The sequence below is a fragment of the Oncorhynchus keta genome, chromosome 8 (assembly GCF_023373465.1).
Source record: "Oncorhynchus keta strain PuntledgeMale-10-30-2019 chromosome 8, Oket_V2, whole genome shotgun sequence".
Classification (NCBI taxonomy): domain Eukaryota; kingdom Metazoa; phylum Chordata; class Actinopteri; order Salmoniformes; family Salmonidae; genus Oncorhynchus; species Oncorhynchus keta.
Window position 1 is genome coordinate 42,775,217 of NC_068428.1, and position 7,718 is coordinate 42,782,934.

The window sequence follows — 7,718 nt, forward strand, 5'->3', positions numbered from 1 at the left end:
GATAGCAGATGTTTGAAGTTGGTGAGGGAGATAAAAGTCTCCAACTTCAGCGATTTTTGCAATTCGTTCCAGTCACATGCAGCAGAGTACTGGAACGAAAGGCGGCCAAATGAGGTGTTGGCTTTAGGGATGATCAGTGAGATACACCTGCTGGAGCGCGTACTATGGATGGGTGTTGCCATCGTGACCAGTGAACTGAGATAAGGCGGAGCTTTACCTAGCATGGACTTGTAGATGACCTGGAGCCAGTGGGTCTGGCGACGAATATGTAGTGAGGGCCAGCCGACTAGAGCATACAAGTCACAGTGGTGGGTGGTATAAGGTGCTTTAGTGACAAAACGGATGGCACTGTGATAAACTGCATCCAGTTTGCTGAGTAGAGTGTTGGAAGCAATTTTGTAGATGACATCGCCAAAGTTGAGGATCGGTAGGATAGTCAGTTTTACTAGGGTAAGTTTGGCGGCGTGAGTGAAGGAGGCTTTGTTGCGGAATAGAAAGCCGACTCTTGATTTGATTTTCGAGTGGAGATGTTTGATATGAGTCTGGAAGGAGAGTTTACAGTCTAGCCAGACACCTAGGTACTTATAGATGTCCACATATTCAAGGTCGGAACCATCCAGTGTGGTGATGCTGGTCAGGCGTGCGGGTGCAGGCAGCGAACGGTTGAAAAGCATGCATTTGGTTTTACTAGCGTTTAAGAGCAGTTGGAGGCCACGGAAGGAGTGTTGTATGGCATTGAAGCTCGTTTGGAGGTGGGACTTGGAGGTGGGACTTGGAGGTGGGACTTGGAGGTGGGACTTGGAGGTGGGACTTGGAGGTGGGACTTAAGGTGGGACTTGAGGTGGGACTTGAGGTGGGACTTAAGGTGGGACTTGAGGTGGGACTTGGAGGTGGGACTTGAGGTGGGACTTAAGGTGGGACTTGAAGTTGTGAACGTGTGAACTCACTGTCTCCAGTGGACTGACAGGACCCCTTCACTGTTTACCATCGGGTTATAATGCCTGTATATAAACACAACACAACACATTAACCACATCATCGCATTGTTCATTGGGTTTCTATTAGTTAGGTTATATGTAAAAAACGTCCATTATTTAATGTTAGGCTGTGATATAAGGTTTAAAGCGGGTAGATACAGGTAACTGCCAGAATAAAGGAAACACCAACAGAAAGATTCTTAATGGGACGTTGGGGCACCACGAGTCAGAACAGCTTCAATGCACCTTGGTATATTTTCTACAAGTGTCTGGAACTCAATTGGAGGGATGAAACACCATTTTTCCACCAGAAATGTCATCACTTGGTGTTTTGTTGATTGTGGTGGCAAACGTAGCAGAATCTCCCATAAATGAGATGTGGTGATGGCCATGATCATGCTCATCAAACTATTCAGTGACCACTCATGTCCTATGGATGGGGGCAGCTCTCATTCTAGCGACTTCTTCTGTGGTGAGCTCTCATTTTAGCGACTTCTTCAGTTGTGAGCTCTCATTTTAGCAACTTCTTCAGTGGTGAGCTCTCATTTTAGCGACTTCTTCAGTTGTGAGCTCTCATTTTAGCGACTTCTTCAGTGGTGAGCTCTCATTTTAGCGACTTCTTCAGTGGTGAGCTCTCATTTTAGCGACTTCTTCAGTTGTGAGCTCTCATTTTAGCGACTTCTTCAGTGGTGAGCTCTCATTTTAGCGGCTTGTTGTGTGGTGATCTCTCTCATTCTAGCTGCAGATTTTGTGCTGCTAAAATCAAACGTGTTTAAAAATATCAGACATCTGGGACGTCTCAAAGACGGGATCGTTTGCCCTCAGATTGGGTCTGTGACCCACTCACATAAAATTAGCGTCGGTGATGGCCGCGTACCCCAAGTAGGTTACAGCGTGGGGATTTTGGCTCCTATCTCAAAAAACATTTCAGGGGCAGCTAAATCATGTAGTGTACATCCAGCTTATTTAAGGGACTGAGGAAACTATATGCTTTAACTTTTAAGTAAACAGGATGACACTGCAAAATACATCTTACAGTTCTTTATCCGGTATCTTCATGGCTATGACAGAGGGATCGACCATAACATTGACATGATTAGTTGACAAGTTGAATCAGGTGTGCATATCCAGGGCTACAATAAAAATGTATATTGTCGGGGTACTGGAGGACTGGAGTTGGAAACACTGTAGGGTACTGGAGGACTGGAGTTGGAAACACTGTAGGGTACTGGAAGACTGGAGTTGGAAACACTGTGGGGTACTGGAGGACTGGAGTTGGAAACACTGTGGGGTACTGGAGGACTAGAGTTGGAAACACTGTGGGGTACTGGAGGACTGGAGTTGGAAACACTGTGGGGTACTGGAAGACTGGAGTTGGAAACACTGTGGGGTACTGGAGGACTGGAGTTGGAAACACTGTGGGGTACTGGAGGACTGTGGAAACACTGTAGGGTACTGGAAGACTGGAGTTGGAAACACTGTGGGGTACTGGAGGACTGGAGTTGGAAACACTGTGGGGTACTGGAGGACTGGAGTTGGAAACACTGTGGGGTACTGGAAGACTGGAGTTGGAAACACTGTGGGGTACTGGAGGACTGGAGTTGGAAACACTGTGGGGTACTGGAGGACTGGAGTTGGAAACACTGTGGGGTACTGGAGGACTGGAGTTGGAAACACTGTGGGGTACTGGAGGACTGGAGTTGGAAACACTGTAGGGTACTGGAAGACTGGAGTTGGAAACACTGTGGGGTACTGGAGGACTGGAGTTGGAAACACTGTGGGGTACTGGAGGACTGGAGTTGGAAACACTGTGGGGTACTGGAAGACTGGAGTTGGAAACACTGTGGGGTACTGGAGGACTGGAGTTGGAAACACTGTGGGGTACTGGAGGACTGGAGTTGGAAACACTGTGGGGTACTGGAGGACTGGAGTTGGAAACACTGTGGGGTACTGGAGGACTGGAGTTGGAAACACTGTGGGGTACTGGAGGACTGGAGTTGGAAACACTGTGGGGTACTGGAGGACTGGAGTTGGGAAACATTGTGGGGTACTGGAGGACTGGAGTTGGGAAACACTGTGGGGTACTGGAGGACTGGAGTTGGAAACACTGTGGGGTACTGGAGGACTGGAGTTGGAATCACTGTGGGGTACTGGAAGACTGGAGTTGGGAACACTGTGGGGTACTGGAGGACTGGAGTTGGAAACACTGTGGGGTACTGGAGGACTGGAGTTGGAAACACTGTGGGGTACTGGAGGACTGGAGTTGGAAACACTGTGGGGTACTGGAAGACTGGAGTTGGAAACACTGTGGGGTACTGGAGGACTGGAGTTGGAAACACTGTGGGGTACTGGAAGACTGGAGTTGGAAACACTGTGGGGTACTGGAGGACTGGAGTTGGAAACACTGTGGGGTACTGGAAGACTGGAGTTGGAAACACTGTGGGGTACATGGTGCTCTACTGGTGTAAATGATACATGGTGCTCTACTGGTGTAAAGGGTACATGGTGCTCTACTGTTGTAAAGGGTACATGGTGCTCTACTGGTGTAAAGGATACATGGTGCTCTACTGGTGTAAAGGATACATGGTGCTCTACTGGTGTAAAGGATACATGGTGCTCTACTGGTGTAAAGGGTACATGGTGCTCTACTGGTGTAAAGGGTACATGGTGCTCTACTGGTGTAAAGGATACATGGTGCTCTACTGGTGTAAATGATACATGGTGCTCTACTGGTATAAAGGATACATGGTGCTCTACTGATGTAAAGGGTACATAGAGGTAACTCGTGGTCGTTTCAATTGTGTCTAACTGTACCTCTCCTAAATAAGGACCCCTCTATCTGTTAAATAAGGACCCCTCTAGCTGTTAAATAAGGACCCCCTCTATCTGTTAAATAAGGACCCCTCTATCTGTTAAATAAGGACCCCTCTATCTGTTAAATAAGGACCCCTCTATCTGTTAAATAAGGACCCCTCTATCTGTTAAATAAGGACCCCTCTAGCTGATAAATAAGGACCCCCTCTATCTGTTAAATAAGGACCCCTCTATCTGTTAAATAAGGACCCCTCTATCTGTTAAATAAGGACCCCTCTATCTGTTAAATAAGGACCCCTCTATCTGTTAAATAAGGACCCCTCTATCTGTTAAATAAGGACCCCTCTATCTGTTAAATAAGGACCCCTCTAGCTGATAAATAAGGACCCCCTCTATCTGTTAAATAAGGACCCCTCTATCTGTTAAATAAGACCCCTCTATCTGTTAAATAAGGACCCCTCTATCTGTTAAATAAGGACCCCTCTATCTGTTAAATAAGGACCCCTCTATCTGTTAAATAAGGACCCCTCTATCTGTTAAATAAGGACCCCTCTATCTGTTAAATAAGGACCCCTCTATCTGTTAAATAAGGACCCCTCTATCTGTTAAATAAGGACCCCTCTATCTGTTAAATAAGGACCCCCTCTATCTGTTAAATAAGGACCCCTCTATCTGTTAAATAAGGACCGCTCTATCTGTTAAATAAGGAGAGAGAGAGAGAGAGAGAGAGAGAGAGAGAGAGAGAGAGAGAGAGAGAGAGAGAGAGAGAGAGAGAGAGAGAGAGAGAGAGAGAGAGAGAGAGAGAGAGAGAGAGAGAGAGAGAGAGAGAGAGAGAGAGAGAGAGAGTTACAATGAAGAAGGTGACCTAAACTGGAACATGCTTAACACCCCAGTCATCCTCACCATTCTAAATAAGCATGCCACATTCATGAAATTTAGAACCAGGAACAGATATTGCCCTTGGTTCTCTCCAGACCTGAATGCCCTTCACCAACACAAAAACATCCTATGGCATTCTGCATTATCTAGCCCCTGTGATATGCAATTTTTCATGGAAGTCAGAAACCAATATGGACAGGCAGTTAGAAAAGCCAATGCTAGCTTTTTCAAGCAGAAATTTGCTTCCTGCAACACAGACTCAAAAAAGTTCTGGGACACTGTATGGTCCATGGAGAATAAGAGCACCTCCTCCCAGCTGCCCACTGCACTGAGGATAGGAAACTCTGTCACCACTGATAAATCCACTATAATTGAAAATTTCAATAAGCTTTTTTCTATGGCTGGCCATGCTTTCCACCTGGCTACCCCCTACCCCGGTCAAATGCACTGTACCCCCCACAGCAACTCGCCCAAGCCTTCCCCATTTCTCCTTCACCCAAATACAGTCAGCTGATGTTCTGAAAGAGCTGAAAAGTCTGGACCCCTACAAATCAGCCGGGCTAGACAATCTGGACCCTTTCTTTCTAAAATGATCTGCCGAAATTGTTGCAACCCCTATTACTAGCCTGTTCAACCTCTCTTTCATGTCATCTGAGATTCCCAAAGATTGGAAAGCAGCTGCAGTCATCCCCCTCTTCAAAGTGGGACACTCTAGACCCAAACTGCTACAGACCTATATCTGTCTTCGAAAGCCAAGTTAACAAACAGATTACCGACCATTTCGAATCCCACAGCACCTTCTCCGCTATGCAATCTGGTTTCCGAGCTGGTCATGAGTGCACCTCACTGCCTCTGGCAGTCTCTATGGGGATACCACAGGGTTCAATTCTTGGGCCGACTCTTCTCTGTATACATCAATGATGTCGCTCTTGCTGCTGGTGAGTCTCTGATCCACAACTACGCAGATGACACCATTCTGTATACTTCTGGCCCTTCTTTGGACACTGTGTTATTAACTAACCTCCAGACGAGCTTCAATGCCATTACAACTCTTCTTCCGTGACCTCCAACTGCTCTTAAATACAAGTAAAACTAAATGCATGCTCTTCAACCGATTGCTGCCTGCACCTGCCCGCCTGTCCAACATCACTACTCTGGACGGTTCTGACTTAGAATATGTGGTCAACTACAAATACCTAGGTGTCTGGTTAGACTGTAAATTCTCCTTCCAGACGTTCATCAAACATCTCCAATCCAAAGTTAAATCTAGAATTTGCTTCCCATTTCGCAACGAAGCATCCTTCCTGGTTAAATAAATGTGAAATAAATCAAATAAAAAAAGAAGGGTAGTCGTTGCTGTAAGCCAGTGTTCTAATGGAGAAGGGTAGTCGTTGCTGTAAGCCAGTGTTCTAATGGAGAAGGGTAGTCGTTGCTGTAAGCCAGTGTTCTAATGGAGAAGGGTAGTCGTTGCTGTAAGCCAGTGTTCTAATGGAGAAGGGTAGTCGTTGCTGTAAACCAGTGTTCTAATGGAGAAGGGTAGTCGTTGCTGTAAGCCAGTGTTCTAATGGAGAAGGGTAGTCGTTGCTGTAAGCCAGTGTTCTAATGGAGAAGGGTAGTCGTTGCTGTAAGCCAGTGTTCTAATGGAGAAGGGTAGTCGTTGCTGTAAGCCAGTGTTCTAATGGAGAAGGGTAGTCGTTGCTGTAAGCCAGTGTTCTAATGGAGAAGGGTAGTCGTTGCTGTAAGCCAGTGTTCTCATGGAGAAGGGTAGTCGTTGCTGTAAGCCAGTGTTCTAATGGAGAAGGGTAGTCGTTGCTGTAAACCAGTGTTCTCATGGAGAAGGGTAGTCGTTGCTGTAAGCCAGTGTTCTAATGGAGAAGGGTAGTCGTTGCTGTAAGCCAGTGTTCTAATGGAGAAGGGTAGTCGTTGCTGTAAGCCAGTGTTCTAATGGAGAAGGGTAGTCGTTGCTGTAAGCCAGTGTTCTAATGGAGAAGGGTAGTCGTTGCTGTAAGCCAGTGTTCTAATGGAGAAGGGTAGTCGTTGCTGTAAACCAGTGTTCTAATGGAGAAGGGTAGTCGTTGCTGTAAACCAGTGTTTTAATGGAGAAGGGTAGTCGTTGCTGTAAACCAGTGTTCTAATGGAGAAGGGTAGTCGTTGCTGTAAACCAGTGTTCTAATGGAGAAGGGTAGTCGTTGCTGTAAGCCAGTGTTCTAATGGAGAAGGGTAGTCGTTGCTGTAAACCAGTGTTCTAATGGAGAAGGGTAGTCGTTGCTGTAAACCAGTGTTTTAATGGAGAAGGGTAGTCGTTGCTGTAAGCCAGTGTTCTAATGGAGAAGGGTAGTCGTTGCTGTAAGCCAGTGTTCTAATGGAGAAGGGTAGTCGTTGCTGTAAACCAGTGTTCTAATGGAGAAGGGTAGTCGTTGCTGTAAGCCAGTGTTCTAATGGAGAAGGGTAGTCGTTGCTGTAAACCAGTGTTCTAATGGAGAAGGGTAGTCGTTGCTGTAAACCAGTGTTTTAATGGAGAAGGGTAGTCGTTGCTGTAAGCCAGTGTTCTAATGGAGAAGGGTAGTCGTTGCTGTAAGCCAGTGTTCTCATGGAGAAGGGTAGTCGTTGCTGTAAACCAGTGTTTTAATGGAGAAGGGTAGTCGTTGCTGTAAACCAGTGTTTTAATGGAGAAGGGTAGTCGTTGCTGTAAACCAGTGTTCTAATGGAGAAGGGTAGTCGTTGCTGTAAGCCAGTGTTCTTTCTTCACTTCCCTCTGGTCCTTGGGACCCACACATTATGCAGTTGTAGCCCATGTGGAATCGCTAGCTAGTTAGCTGTGATTGCATTAATTATTTTTTTTCTTACACTGAGACAGTTCCAATTCTTTGGTGCAAATGAAGCATTTCATCCTTGTCTTCAGACTGTAAAATGCAGAGAGAACATAATCTTGCACCTCTCTTCTCTTCCATTGTTTTTAATGGGATTAATGGGGTCATTTAGTGAGGATCTCATATAAGAGAATCTATAGATGAGGCCTCCAGAGACAATAGACTTGTTAAAGTGAGT